This window comes from Cyclopterus lumpus, chromosome 9 (genome assembly GCF_009769545.1).
Source record: "Cyclopterus lumpus isolate fCycLum1 chromosome 9, fCycLum1.pri, whole genome shotgun sequence".
Lineage (NCBI taxonomy): Eukaryota > Metazoa > Chordata > Actinopteri > Perciformes > Cyclopteridae > Cyclopterus > Cyclopterus lumpus.
Genome location: NC_046974.1, coordinates 2,985,233 through 3,001,229, shown reverse-complemented (window position 1 = coordinate 3,001,229; position 15,997 = coordinate 2,985,233). Strand labels below are relative to the sequence as shown.

Here is a 15,997-nt window from a genome sequence, read left to right as displayed (position 1 = left end):
CTGCTCTCTGGGGAATCCCCTAATTCCCACTGTGATCTCCTTTGTCTTTGTTGTTGTCTGAGGCTGGCACGCATCCCCGAACCACCAGTCCCTGTTTGTCTTATGGGGGGGGGGGGGGGAGAAATAGGGGGGGGGGGGGGGGGGGGTGCAAGGCTTTCTGGAGCTAAGAATGTGCAACGTGTTAGCCGGACGCCTGCCAACAGAGAGGACCGAGTTTTAATTGGTCTCATATTCTTGGCCTCGAGATTGAAAGCGAGTGGATGAAAAAAAAAAAAAAAAAAAGGCATCCGAGTGAGTCGAGTGGTTTTGGGAAGAAAAACTAAATTCAAATTGGGTTTTTTAATTTTTATATAAAGCAAAACTCGGTTTGCGTAAAGAGTAGGGATTCATGTGCAGATTAAGCAATCTGGTGTAATTGCAGCGTGGTGGAGGTGTGTGTGTGTGCGTGTGTGTGTGTGTGTGTGTGTGTGTGTGTGTGTGTGTGTCTGTGTGTGTGTGTGTGTGTGCACAGAAGTCCCGCTCAAAAAAAACTTATTTCCGGGGGAAAGCAGCAAATGTTTCACCGCTTAGCCAAGAACGTGACCCGGGGAAATGTTTGGCCTCGGTCACACACACACACACACACACACACAGACACACACACACGCACATGCACACACACACCTCCCCAACCCCCCTTTGCTCTTGAGTGGCGTTCGGTGCTAAGCTAACGTGACTCGAGGCTCAGGCGCTGCAGCTCAACGTCCGGCAGAATATTGCTGAGATTGGCCTTCCCCCGGTTTCGTGCTGGTATCGTAAGCGCGCTCATTTAAATGGCGCCGCCTCGGACCGCGGCGCTCATTACTGTCACAGCCCTTTAACATTACATTAGTGGCCCTTTGTAAGTTACAGGCTGACCGGAGAAGGAGGCCGGTAGTGACTGCCAGGAGGGATGTGCAAAGGTTTTTTTTACTTGCGTCCATCCAAACCTCTTATGTTCGCTCGTGGGCGAGCAGGGAAACGGACGCCGTGGCCTTCGCTCGTGTCATCCTATGTGGCCCCGTGATCGCATTAAAAGTTCACGCGGCAGTCCCGAGACGCTGCTGGCTCTCTGGTGTACGTTACGGGGACATGGCTCCGGGGCGGAGATGGAGGCTTGTTAGAGCTGATGGTTCCCCGTGGAGGCTCGAGACGCCCGGGGGGTGGGGGGTGGGGGGGGGGGCATTCGGACAGAAGATACGCCGAACTGAACCCGGGGAATATATCTGACAGCCCTCCAAACTCTGGAAGGAGGTTTCACTCCCTGACAAATGCTCACGCAGCAGGAAGCTGATGAAGCGAGCGTTGAGGCCGAGAACTTTAAAATGAAATGTATATTCGATACGACATCATCGTCAAATCAATGCAGTTGTTGTCGTCTAAAGTTTGTCGGAACCGTTCTGAAGTTGAACTGATTATTATTTGATATGTGGACTTCATGAGGTCTCTGTTGACCTTTGTCCAACATATTAAAACTGCGACTTTTGTCCTTTTTTGATACTCGATCCTGCAGCTTCAGCTAATCGCCTCCTGCTCCGAGCTGCTTTCTGAAAGACGGGAAACCGGGACATGAAAGTTGTAGCCAAAAAAAAAAAAAAAAGTTCTTTTAACTCCACGGACCAGTGCAGCATAAGTCTGATCAACTCCTGACCTGATGGCCAGAGGAGGCCACTTGTGTTGACCTCTGACCTTCCACATCTGCCAGGTCAAACTCTCAACTTGACCATCAGTTGGGTCAAAGAGAAGGAATATTCAAAAGTGTTAAGATAAGATAAGATGATCCTTTATTGTACAGGATGTACAGCAGGAGAGGGTAACCAAACAAGAGACGCAGTAAAAAGAAACAAAACAGGTATTATAAATAAGACAATAAGCCATAAAAACCAGTAAATCATCCACAATCACTGAAATATGATACACACAGACAGAATCAAAATGTTTTGTGGTATACTGGGAGCAGAGCTGGTTGTGCAGCCTGACAGCAGCAGGACGCTCTGCTCCCAGTTAGCATGAAACTCTGATATTTCTGGATATTCATGGTCCCCAGAAGAGTAAAAACAAGGTCCCGACCGCCCGGCTCTTCTTCTGCAGTGAGGTCTGAAACCTTTAGACTTTGTATCACTGCACTTTGTGTTGATTACTGTTTGCTTCTACACAATCTTTGTGTGTTTCCCGTCCTAACAAACATGGCACGGTTGCTCCGATACTTCTTACGACATGTGTTTTCTCGGGCTTGGCGGAGAGGGAGCGCGCCGAGGTTATTGATTACAGAACCCACTCGCGTCTCAGCCAGTGTGTCTTAGCTCATGTGAGGAGTGACTCCCCTCATCAACACTGTCAGTTCGTCACAGCGGGGGGGGGGGGGGGAGCAGGGAGGATTTTCTGTCAGATTATTCTCAATTATTGGCTCGGTGTTCTACTTTTCGAGCCTCGGGAAATGCAACCAGAGGGACGGATACATATTTCCTTTAGAGACGGAACGTTCCCGGCACATAAATTAAACACATTCCTGGCACCACTTCTCGATCCTTCTGTAGTTCGTCTGCACCGTGAAGCTATTTGAAGACCGCAGAATTGTTCATGGAGCCTTGCAGACGGGTGTCGCCTGGACTAAAGAAGAACCCCTTACATGTTGGACCGGATCCGAATCAAGGCCTCGGTGGAGGTCTGCACTCCAAAAGCGCTTCTAGTTTCCCTGTGTTACTCTAGCCTACTTTATCAAACAAGACTAGAGACTTCAGTCATGCTAACACACTGACAATTAGTAGGTTAACACTTTGCATTCTCTCTCCTGACCACCAGGGGGCGACTCCTCTGGTTGTATAGAAGTCTATGCTTCATGTGTTAAAGCTGCATTCTCTCTCCTGACCACCAGGGGGCGACTCCTCTGGTTGTATAGAAGTCTATGCTTCATGTGTTAAAGCTGCATTCTCTCTCCTGACCACCAGGGGGCGACTCCTCTGGTTGTATAGAAGTCTATGCTTCATGTGTTAAAGCTGCATTCTCTCTCCTGACCACCAGGGGGCGACTCCTCTGGTTGTATAGAAGTCTATGCTTCATGTGTTAAAGCTGCATTCTCTCTACTGACCACCAGGGGGTGACTCCTCTGGTTGTATAGAAGTCTATGCTTCATGTGTTAAAGCTGCATTCTCTCTCCTGACCACCAGGGGGCGACTCCTCTGGTTGTATAGAAGTCTATGCTTCATGTGTTAAAGCTGCATTCTCTCTCCTGACCACTAGGGGGCGACTCCTCTGGTTGTATAGAAGTCTATGCTTCATGTCTTAAAGCTGCATTCTCTCTCCTGACCACCAGGGGGCGACTCCTCTGGTTGTATAGAAGTCTATATAAATGACTCTACTTCTCTTGATGTATTCCCTCAGTAAACATTGTAAACATTAGTTTTTGGTCTCAATCTCTAGTTTCAAGTCTTCTTCAATACAGCGTGATGTTCATTTAGTAGATTATGGTCATTTAGAGTGAAACAGACCATAAAGCAGGGTATGCTTTAGGGGCGGGGCTACATGTGATTGACAGGTCTCTACCAGAGTCGTATACGGCGTCTCTACGTCACTCATCCGCTTTCCAAATGTGGTCACTTCCTGTTCGCTGGTGTGCTAAAATCCAAGATGGCGACGGTCAAATTGTCGAACTCGAGGCTTCAAATCGTCAGTCCACAAATCAACGGGTGACTTCACATTGACCAATGTCCACTTCTTAAAAAATGTGCCTGCTAACATTTGCAAATGAATTATTCCCTTGATGGGAATCTATTTTCTTGTATTTATTATAGAATAAAGCTGCAACTTCCAACTTGAGTAAAACAACTCTGTGACTTTCTGAATAAATAGAGACACAAAAGTAAGAAATAGTGAGAAACTGATGGGACATTTAAGAGAGTTTGCTCTGAGTTCAGTCAGAGGCTGAGCTGAACAGCAAAAGACAGAAGCTGTCGGTTTGTCGCTAGCTACCTAGCATGCAGCTAACGTCTAGTTCACACATTGGCTGTTTGGGGGCAAATAAACACGAACGCTCCAGCTGTTAAATTTGCACGGCGCTCACCTTTAAAGTGCCAAGGCAATTGGAAAGTATAACCCCCGCGACAGCTGAGCAAACTCCATGAGGAAGATTGTGTGATATAATTTAAAGCCCCCCAGTAGAGCTGCTAAATGAACCTCGTGGGGAGAAAAACCCACAGATGTTTGTCTCTTTTTTTTCTAGTTACCCTTTTCTTTAAATACGCAAACTGGAGTAAATACAGCTTCCAATCTTCCCGTCAAAAGCAACAATGTGGAAGATTTTCATTTAAATAAATGTCTTTTAGGTCATAGTCTATGACACAATGGTGGTTGAGCCGAAGGTCCACGGAACGAAAGCAGAGGAGGAGATCTTGTAACCGTGAAGGGATTGAGGAGTCATACCTTGAAGAAGTTTAATATCATCATACATGTAATGCAGGATGATAAAGATGCATATTAAAGACGTGAGGCACATTAGTGTGCGTGTTACATCTCGTCTTTTTAACTTTTGGCAGCCGAGAGGCAGAACATCCTCTCCACCTCGCCCTCATCTCTGACTCAGTTCAGGATGTGTTTTTTTTAATATGTGTTTCTTCTTCTTCTTCTTCTTCTTCTGCAGCTACCACTGCTGCCGGCCCTCAAGGCGACGTTGCTAATCTCTGGCGACATCGCGGTCTGTAAAAACCTGAGCGTTTTTAAAAAAAAAAGGCGTGCGAGAAAAGAAAAAAACGTGCGAGAAAGAAAGCAAAGTAGATGGAGGTGGGGGGGGGGGGGGGGGGGGGGGGGGGCTTGGCGGTCGGCTGGCTACGAGGGGTGCGAAGCGCGGTACTGAAAATGGCAGCTGTCAAGAGATGTGGCCCCCCCCCCCCCCCCACCACCACCACCACCACCACCACCATCATCACCACCTCCACCTCCACCACCGCCCCGGTCTGTCTGAGGACTTTGTCACATGCGTTAGAGACTCACAGTAAATGCGGAGCGGCAAGCTTGTCAAGTTGAGTGAGGAGGTATGTCGGTGTGTGACTGCTGAGGTAAATCCATTAACATGGAGGGGGGGGGGTTCTTCATGTGTTCAGCCAAAAGCAGCCAGAGGAGCAGATGAGGTCACATTTAAACATCATGTTGCATCCATTGCAGCGAGGTCAAGAACACAATATGGAACGGTGATTTTAAAGGAAGCTTGCTAGATTGAAACGTAACGATCGGACATTTCCAGCTCCGACAGCGACGCAAACTATAATACGATGTGGTGAAATCAGGGACAACAACAACAACAACAAATGGGTCCGCATCAAACACACATACGGCAAGAGAAAATAATGTAAATAAACTACTGGATTAAATAAATAAAGATGTGTGTGCATGTGAAACAAAAGCAGGAATGCTCAAATAACATGTTGTTAAAGCACATTCAGGGCTGCTTGTTCCTGGGTAATGCTTAAATGCTTCTAATTTAATTTAATTGAACCCCCCCCCCCAAAAAAGAAAACATTAACAAGATTTATTTAAAAGAGGGTGAATACACATTCAATTAATTTAAAATAAAATATCGACAAGACTTATTTAAGAGGGTAAATACTAACTTTATTAATTTATAATAATATAAAACATCAACAAGACTTATTTTTTAAAAAGGGTAAATAAAAATGTAATTAATTTAAAATAAAACATCAATAAGAATTATTTGAAAGAGGGTAAATAAAATTAATTGAAAAATAATCTGATGACACTGCAACATCCCAAGCAAAAAAAAAGATTAAAGGGGCTTGGGTTGAGTGGTATAAAACAATAGGATATATGTAGGAGTTCAAAAACACCCTCAAAATATTATAAAAAACCTTTGTTAAACTCCTGGATCAGCAATAAAAACAATTTTTTAAAACTGATAAAACATTTTACAAAAATCTCAAACAAGTAAATGGATCTCTTTGCAAAGAGGGAGAAATGGAGGATCCTTTTTACAATTCTAATTTAAGCAACCGTGCAAACTATTCAAAGAAAGAGAATTGTGGTCTTCGGATACAATATGGCACAAAAAAAGAAGAAGAATAAACCAGCAGCAGAACCACAGCGGTGAACCCTCAACCCACAGGTGCTAAAACAGGAAGTGTGAGCAGTCACTGAAAGGTTAATGCGTGATCCCACAGTACAAACCTCAGCCATGTATGTGACACTCAAGGGTTTTACACACCGAGGGCGTCATGAATAAACAATACCCTGTGAATATTTGATGTGTGTGAGGCTTTTATTTTGAAAGGATCTGGTCTTTTGTCAAGGTTGAAAGGAGTATGGTTCGCTGTCGTTTCCTAAATATCGGCGTGATTTGGTCAATTCCTTTTATTCGCGGTACAGAAATGTGTCGCTTTTTCGCTGCTTAATGTTCTCGTTTTGTGTAAAAAATAGAAATGACAACACACACACACACACACACAAATAAAAAAAAAGAGAAACGTCTCCGGTGTTTAAAAAGGCCTTTACTGAACATTGTAAAGTTTAAAAGCAAACCCCTCACACGGTGTGTCGTGCTGCGAGACGTCCACCGGAGCACCCCCCCCCCACCCTCACCCTCCCCCCCCCCCCCCCCCCCCCCACCCTCCCTTTAGAGGTCATGCGAGGTCGAACCCTTTCCTGAGAAACGACCACAATGTGCCAGCAAGTTTTCTTCTCACGCTGGAAAAAGTGCAACGACTTCTCGTGACAGGCTGGAAAAAACATCGGCGAGATGAACTGTGAATTGTTCTTCGCATTCTTGCTCCGAGCGCCGCGGGGCAGTTTGAACTGGGGCTGGTGGAACGAGGAAGGGGGGGGGGGGGGGGGGGGGTTGCAATGGAGGTGACGAGGCATGGACGGATTATTCGCTGCCAACTTAAGCGACAGCAAGGCTCGTGCACTCCCTTCTTCTTTAAAAGAAGTGTTTTCCCCCCCGAGGGACAGGGTGCTGTGGGACAGTCATTACGCTGTAAAAAAGAAGAAGAAAAAAGGTGGGGGGGGCGCTCACCAATCAGCCCCCGTCAGTGTCCAGCGGCGCCGCGGCCTGACACGTGAAGCAACAGCTACCGCCGAGCCTCGTCCGCTCGGGTTCCACATCAGCGGGCCGCGGCGCTCTTGCAGGTTTCGCTCTCTTTGTCCTTCTTTGTTCCGCCCGACTGTTTCTCTCCGCCTGTCGGACGCACGCACACCTTTTCTTGTCTTTTTCTTTTCTGAAGTAACCTTTCATTTTCCATCGTCTACTTTAAAAAAAAAGAAAGAAAGAAAACGCGTCAAATGTCTTTCTTTCAACCGTTGAATCTTGACCTAAAGAGGAAAAGTCGTCAACGTATTTGTCGCTTTTGTAGCAACGGAACAGCGTTTTTTCGTATCGGCACGGGGGACTATTTTAGTTCGCCGGGTGAGTGAGTATGTATCGAGCTTTCAGTCGTGATTTTCCAGCCTGCGCTTCTCCTTTTGGAAGATCCAGCCAACGGAGGCGTTTTGAAGACTCGTATCAGAGGGAATCAAGTCCCTCTGGTTGTTGCAATGCCAACTGTTTGCCAACAGAGGTTGATAAAGGTCATGCATTGCTCAATGGAGCTGTATCTCATCGTCTTGTTGTTCCTCATCGTTTGAAACACACAGTCCCCGTCGACGTAGGACCATCGTGACCGCCGTCAGTCATTTTCCACCGTGACGATGACTGGAAATAGAGGAACTTAAAGGTTCAAGAACCACAAAGCTGAGGAACTATACATTCTGCTTTGGTGTATTCTTTTCATCCCCGCCGCATCTCAACCACCGGGGCCAGGACGTGTTTTATGATCCTTTCTGTTTTGTTTTTTATTGTTTTTATATACATTTTCATAAAGGTAACCATGTGTTTAAACGTTAACGGCTACATTTTCATAAAGTTAACCCCGTGTTTAAACATTAACGGCTACATTTTCACAAAGTTAACCACGTGTTTAAACATTAACGGCTACATTTTCATAAAGCTAACCACGTGTTTAAACGTTAACAGCTACATTTTCATAAAGCTAACCACGTGTTTAAACGTTAACAGCTACATTTTCATAAAGCTAACCACGTGTTCAAACGTTAACAGCTACATTTTCACAAAGGTAACCACGTGTTCAAACGTTAACGGCTACATTTTCATAAAGGTAACCATGTGTTTAAACGTTAACGGCTACATTTTCATAAAGTTAACCCCGTGTTTAAACATTAACGGCTACATTTTCACAAAGTTAACCCCGTGTTTAAACATTAACGGCTACATTTTCATAAAGCTAACCACGTGTTTAAACGTTAACAGCTACATTTTCATAAAGCTAACCACGTGTTTAAACGTTAACAGCTACATTTTCATAAAGCTAACCACGTGTTCAAACGTTAACAGCTACATTTTCACAAAGGTAACCACGTGTTCAAACGTTAACGGCTACATTTTCATAAAGTTAACCACGTGTTCAAACGTTAACGGCTACATTTTCATAAAGCTAACCATGTGTTTAAACGTTAACGGCTACATTTTCACAAAGGTAACCACGTGTTTAAACATTAACGGCTACATTTTCACAAAGCTAACCACGTGTTTAAACGTTAACGGCTACATTTTCATAAAGCTAACCACGTGTTTAAACGTTAACGGCTACATTTTCATAAAGTTAACCCCGTGTTTAAACGTTAACGGCTACATTTTCATAAAGCTAACCACGTGTTTAAACGTTAACGGCTACATTTTCATAAAGCTAACTATGTGTTTAAACGTTAACGGCTACATTTTCACAAAGGTAACCACGTGTTCAAACGTTAACGGCTACATTTTCATAAAGCTAACCACGTGTTCAAACGTTAACGGCTACATTTTCACAAAGGTAACCACGTGTTTAAACGTTAACGGCTACATTTTCATAAAGCTAACCATGTGTTTAAACGTTAACGGCTACATTTTCACAAAGGTAACCACGTGTTTAAACATTAACGGCTACATTTTCACAAAGCTAACCACGTGTTTAAACGTTAACGGCTACATTTTCATAAAGCTAACCATGTGTTTAAACGTTAACGGCTACATTTTCACAAAGTTAACCCTGTGTTTAAACGTTAACGGCTACATTTTCATAAAGCTAACCACGTGTTTAAACGTTAACGGCTACATTTTCACAAAGTTAACCCCGTGTTTAAACGTTAACGGCTACATTTTCACAAAGTTAACCATGTGTTTAAACGTTAACGGCTACATTTTCATAAAGCTAACCACGTGTTTAAACGTTAACGGCTACATTTTCATAAAGTTAACCCTGTGTTTAAACGTTAACGGCTACATTTTCACAAAGGTAACCACGTGTTCAAACGTTAATTGCTACATTTTCATAAAGCTAACCATGTGTTTAAACATTAACGGCTACATTTTCATAAAGCTAACCATGTGTTTAAACGTTAACGGCTACATTTTCACAAAGTTAACCCCGTGTTTAAACGTTAACGGCTACATTTTCATAAAGCTAACCACGTGTTTAAACGTTAACGGCTACATTTTCATAAAGCTAACCACGTGTTTAAACGTTAACGGCTACATTTTCATAAAGCTAACCACGTGTTTAAACGTTAACGGCTACATTTTCATAAAGCTAACCACGTGTTTAAACATTAACGGCTACATTTTCATAAAGCTAACCACGTGTTTAAACGTTAACGGCTACATTTTCATAAAGCTAACCACGTGTTTAAACGTTAACGGCTACATTTTCACAAAGGTAACCACGTGTTTAAACGTTAACGGCTACATTTTCATAAAGCTAACCATGTGTTTAAACGTTAACGGCTACATTTTCACAAAGGTAACCACGTGTTTAAACATTAACGGCTACATTTTCACAAAGCTAACCCCGTGTTTAAACGTTAACGGCTACATTTTCACAAAGTTAACCATGTGTTTAAACGTTAACGGCTACATTTTCATAAAGCTAACCACGTGTTTAAACGTTAACGGCTACATTTTCATAAAGTTAACCCTGTGTTTAAACGTTAACGGCTACATTTTCATAAAGCTAACCATGTGTTTAAACATTAACGGCTACATTTTCATAAAGCTAACCATGTGTTTAAACATTAACGGCTACATTTTCATAAAGCTAACCATGTGTTTAAACGTTAACGGCTACATTTTCACAAAGTTAACCCCGTGTTTAAACGTTAACGGCTACATTTTCATAAAGCTAACCACGTGTTTAAACGTTAACGGCTACATTTTCATAAAGCTAACCACGTGTTTAAACGTTAACGGCTACATTTTCATAAAGCTAACCACGTGTTTAAACGTTAACGGCTACATTTTCATAAAGCTAACCACGTGTTTAAACATTAACGGCTACATTTTCATAAAGCTAACCACGTGTTTAAACGTTAACGGCTACATTTTCATAAAGCTAACCACGTGTTTAAACGTTAACGGCTACATTTTCACAAAGGTAACCACGTGTTTAAACGTTAACGGCTACATTTTCATAAAGCTAACCATGTGTTTAAACGTTAACGGCTACATTTTCACAAAGGTAACCACGTGTTTAAACATTAACGGCTACATTTTCACAAAGCTAACCCCGTGTTTAAACGTTAACGGCTACATTTTCACAAAGTTAACCATGTGTTTAAACGTTAACGGCTACATTTTCATAAAGCTAACCACGTGTTTAAACGTTAACGGCTACATTTTCATAAAGTTAACCCTGTGTTTAAACGTTAACGGCTACATTTTCACAAAGGTAACCACGTGTTCAAACGTTAACGGCTACATTTTCATAAAGCTAACCATGTGTTTAAACATTAACGGCTACATTTTCATAAAGCTAACCATGTGTTTAAACGTTAACGGCTACATTTTCACAAAATTAACCCCGTGTTTAAACGTTAACGGCTACATTTTCATAAAGCTAACCACGTGTTTAAACGTTAACGGCTACATTTTCATAAAGCTAACCACGTGTTTAAACGTTAACGGCTACATTTTCATAAAGCTAACCACGTGTTTAAACGTTAACGGCTACATTTTCATAAAGCTAACCACGTGTTTAAACATTAACGGCTACATTTTCATAAAGCTAACCACGTGTTTAAACGTTAACGGCTACATTTTCATAAAGCTAACCATGTGTTTAAACGTTAACGGCTACATTTTCATAAAGTTAACCACGTGTTCAAACATTAACGGCTACATTTTCATAAAGTTAACCACGTGTTCAAACATTAACGGCTACATTTTCATAAAGCTAACCATGTGTTTCAACCTTTTCACATTGTCAACCATGCACCTTGAGTGTCGGGAGACCACACACAGTGAATGAAGTATTTTCATTGCCCTCTGGGTATTTTTTCCATGGACCAATATGCTGAGCAGAGAGCTTGGATATCAGAGGATGTCTTGTACCTGGTAGTTCACAGGATCGGCTGTGTGATCATCAGCAGTGTGTCAATCAACAGCAGTGCATTATGAAACCTTCTTGAGCAAGACTCTGAACTCCCCACTCACACGGGGAGACTCAACAAAAATACGCCTCTGAAAAAAATGTGTTTAACGTAATGCAATGTTGAAGATTCAGTGACTTGTCGGGTGCCTCGGGACGCCGTGCTGACCTGATGTTTGCACAGAGGGCCCCGTCAGCCTGGAAGACGTTTCATCAGAGTGGAAGGGGACAAGGAAAAAAAAAAAATGGTGGATCTGCAGATGCTCTGGACAGGGAGGTGAGCAAACAATCACCAAGAGCAGGTGCCTTTTGATGGACAAGGCTGCCAGCGCAAAGGCTGCATGTCAGCCAAGTAAGTAAAGCACGGGGGGGGGGGGGGGGGTGGTGACAGAGGAGAGAGATGGATGCAAACTGATCGTTGTGTGTTTACAGACTTGTGTGTATCTGAACTGAGAGAGGAAGCAGGAATTCACCGTATATCAGTATTTAGGGAAAGCGGGTTACAAGTTAAGAGTTCTACAATCTAAACAGAAGACGGAAGCTGTGCTCATTTTGGTTTTAATTTTCCTTAAATCAACTCATATTTTTCTTCAGAGTGCAGTTAGCTTCATGTTAATGTAGCTCTGACTGTTAAGTGGAGTAGCAGCTGGGGGCGGGGCTTAGCTAAGGGTTTATTGATTGAGTTAGCTTAGACTTGACTAAAGTGATGGACTGCCCAACAAAACATCATGTAGCAAAAATGAAAGTAGTCCAATTTAAAAGATATTAAACGAGAGTGCAAACCATCCCATCATGTTTCCGTCTTAAGACTAACTCAACTTTAATATAGCCCTGCCCCGTCCCCACTGCTCAACATCAAGAAAACCCCTTGTGTGTTCGCGCTTTGACGTTAATCCGTTCAGCCTAATGTTTTTCCCGAAATTAATCCATACGTCCTCAACGCAGGCGTTCCACTTCCTCCCGCGATACTCCACGCCAAAGAGAATCCTCTCCGTCTCCGCGGCGCAGTGAAAGAAGTTGAAAAGGTAACTCCGAAACTGACTTCATCACCTGTTTTCCCTTCATCCGGGCCCTCCCCGGCGCCCTTCCCCCGCCTGAGAGTGTATTTATCCCGATCTCCTTCTAATCCAATTAAACACGGGAGCAGAGGCTGTCACTGCCAAACGTGTTTTCTGCAGGAGCCGGGCTGAAAAAAAAAAAAAAAAGAAGAAGCCTCGAGACAGATTAAGGCAAAGAAGATTCTTAATTTGTTAATCACTGAACTCTGCTGTCACTGATAGGGGGAACGAGCACGTCTTCATACGCGGGGTGGGGGGGGTGGGGGCCTGATGTGAGTGGGGAGTCGAGCGTGAAACACAAAGGGGGAATCAAGAACAATTACCGGGAGACGCTGAGAGGATCAAACGTGGATTCGTTTCATTATCTGGACGACGCCTGGCTGCCTACCCGTCTCTAACGTCTTTCTCCAGAGGAAGTCGGTCGATGACGCGCTCTTCGGCCGACCGATGCGCTGCAAGGACCTCACGAACGTCTTTGTAATGCCGGTTTATAGTTTGACAGACGCGTAGCTCTCCAATTTAACTGTAATCTGTGAGTACGGTGGCCGAGGTCATTACGAGGGGCGCAGAGGAGGAATATACAATCTACGTAGCATCACGCCGTAGATTGTATATAAGGAGTTATTGTGATGTCACCCGTTCATTTTTAGACTGCCGTTATTGAAGCCTCGAGTTCCTCGATTTTGTCCGTCGCCATCTCGACTTTTTGCAAACGGTGACCTGAAGTTGCCACATTTGGAATGTGGAGGGGACTCTGTTAGTGCAAACTGTCAATCACAATAAGCCCCGCCCTAAAGCATAGGGCTGCTTTATGGACTATTTGACACGTAATTTACTAAATGAACATCACGCTGTATTGAAGAAGACTTGAAACTAGAGATTGAGACCATAAACTCATGTTTACAATGTTTACTGAGGGAATGGATCAAGAGAGAAGTAGAGTCATTTTCCCATAGACTTCTACACAACCAGACTTCTTTTTGCAACCGTATGAGTGGCTGTGTCTAAAGAAGATGTATTAGCAGTACATGAATGTAATATCAACACCTACAGCTACAGCGAGAGCAGGTCCTCAGGTACCCAATGTTGCACTGGCCCGTTTCTACAGTAGCCCAGAAGGGACAAAACCGAACACTTTCTCTACTATTTGTACATTGCCCTCTGACACGCTTGGAAAGGGAGGAGTGAGCACAGGAATAATACGTTGGATGCAATCTGCAACCTCACAACTAGATGTCACTGTATTCTACAGACTGCTCCTTTAAGTCACGTACGTAAATATGTTAGTACAATACGACGTGACGTAGAACTCGGTCTCATACTTAAGTACGTAGCAAAAGTGGACATATGGTATATGGAGTTTAGAGAGTCGCTGTTTTATTTGCATTGGTTTATCTGCCCGTAATGTTCAGACAAAGCCATCTGACCTTTTCCTTTTGATCTCTGCTTACAGGACGTCTGGGTATTTTAAATGGCTAAACCGGAAGAGTCACCCCGTGCAACGTGAAGGCATTTGAAAATATAACTTTTGTCTTTTTTCATAATGTGCAACTGTCAGGATCTGTAGTGTTGTTTCGTGTTTCCTGTCTTATTTTGAAGTCCTTGTCTCTCGTGTCCTCTGTTTCTCTTCACTTCCTGTCCCTGTGATTGTCTGCCCTGTTCCTGGTTGTTTCCTCCTGTGTCCAATCACCTGCACCAGCCCTCTGTATTTAAGTCCTGTTCATGTCATTCCCCTTGGTCGGTTCGTCTTGTCTAGATCGTGGAAGATCTTGTGTGCATGTTTTGTATCCTGGTTTTTTGGAATCCTGTTTTGGAATCCTGTTTAGCAATAAAAGTTGCTTTTCCATCGTTGACGGCGTTTGGGTCCTGTGTTCCAAGCTGCACATAACAGAACGAACCGACCAAGAATGGACCCAGCCTACAACCCCTTCGAAGGGACCCGCTTGGCCTATGGGGGCCCTCGTAGCCTCCAGAAGGGGAACTACAACCCCCATAGGGTCTCGGCACCAAACCCCTTCGAAGGGACCTGCTTGGCCTATGGGGGCCCTCGTAGCCTCCAGAAGGGGAACTACAACCCCCATAGGGTCTCGGCACCAGACCCCTTCAACGGGCCCCGTTTGGCTTATGGGGGGCCTCGTAGCCCCAGGGGCAGAGGTCACCCAGGCCCAGCCCCGGAGTGGGGGGTGCAAACCTCCGGACCGCGTAGGTGGAGGGTTCCGGCTGCCGCCTCTGTGCCGCAGACTACTCCGGTTCCCGCAGTCGCCTCCGTGCTGCAGCCCTCGCCTGTTCCTGTTGCCGCCTCCGTGTTCCGGCCAACCCCAACTTCCTGGGACCTATTGGACTTCCGGCCGGCCCTTGCTTCCTTTGCCTTGTCCCAGGACGCTTTCCGGGACATGATGGAGTCCCTCCAGGCGTTAGACAGGGTCCTGCTTCGGCCGCAGTCCCCGCCGGTTCCTGCCGATGCTGTCCCGTCGTCGCCCCGGCCGACTCCAGCTCCCCGTGTCCCGTCGGCGCCTCGGCCGATCCCAGCTCCTCGTGTCCTGTCGGCGCCCCGGCCGACTCCAGCTCCCCGTGTCCTGTCGGCGCCCCGGCCGATCCCAGCTCCTCGTGTCCCGTCGGCGCCCCGGCCGATCCCAGCTCCTCGTGTCCCGTCGGCGCCCCGGCCGACCCCAGCTCCTCGTGTCCCGTCGGCGCCCCGGCCGACCCCAGCTCCTCGTGTCCCGTCGGCGCCCCGGCCGACCCCAGCTCCTCGTGTCCCGTCGGCGCCTCGGCCGACCCCAGCTCCTCGTGTCCCGTCGGCGCCTCGGCCGATCCCAGCTCCTCGTGTCCCGTCGGCGCCCCGGCCGACCCCGGCTCCTTGTGTCCCGTCGCCGCCCCGGCCGTCCCCGGCTCCCCTTGTCCTGTCGCCGCCCCGGCAGACCCCGATTCCCCGGGTCACGTCGCCGCCCCGGCAGACCCCAGTTCCCCGGGTCACATCGCCGCCCCGGCCGACTCAGGCTCCCTGTGTTCGGTCGCCACCCTGGCCGCTTCCTTTGACACGACCTACGGCTCCAGAGCCCGGTTCCCCTGAGCCCGGTTTTCCGGAGTCCGTCTGTCCGTCTGGTGACCGTCCTTCTGCCCGTCCCCCGGAGCAGGTCTATGTGCCTGGTGGCCATCCTCCTGTCCGTCCCCCAGAGCCCTTCCGTCCGCCTGGTGGTCGCCCTTCTGCCCGTCCCCCGGAGCAGGTCAGTCCTCCTGGTGGCCGTCCTCCTGCCCGTCCTCCGGAGCAGGTCAGTCCTCCCGGTGGTCGTCCTCCGGCCCGTCCCCCGGACTTCTTCTGCCAGGCTTTTGGTCCCGCCTCCGGCTCCCCTCCACCCACCCTGGGGGACTGTGTTGGGTCGTCTGGAATCCGCCCCTTGAGGGGGGGGTTATGTCAGGATCTGTAGTGTTGTTTCGTGTTTCCTGTCTTATTTTGAAGTCCTT

The 15,997-nt window shown here is 46.1% G+C and overlaps 1 protein-coding gene and 1 long non-coding RNA gene across 2 annotated transcripts in view; both read left to right on the top strand.

Moving 5' to 3' along the window:
- Nucleotides 1-15,997, top strand: part of LOC117736156 (E3 ubiquitin/ISG15 ligase TRIM25-like) — a 706,744-nt gene that overhangs the window by 406,837 nt on the left and 283,910 nt on the right. The window lies entirely within an intron of this gene.
- LOC117736177 lies at nt 7,169-14,141 on the top strand. Its single transcript, XR_004609954.1, has 4 exons — nt 7,169-7,880; nt 11,607-11,829; nt 12,423-12,502; nt 13,989-14,141. It is a non-coding gene; the product is annotated as an uncharacterized LOC117736177 (long non-coding RNA).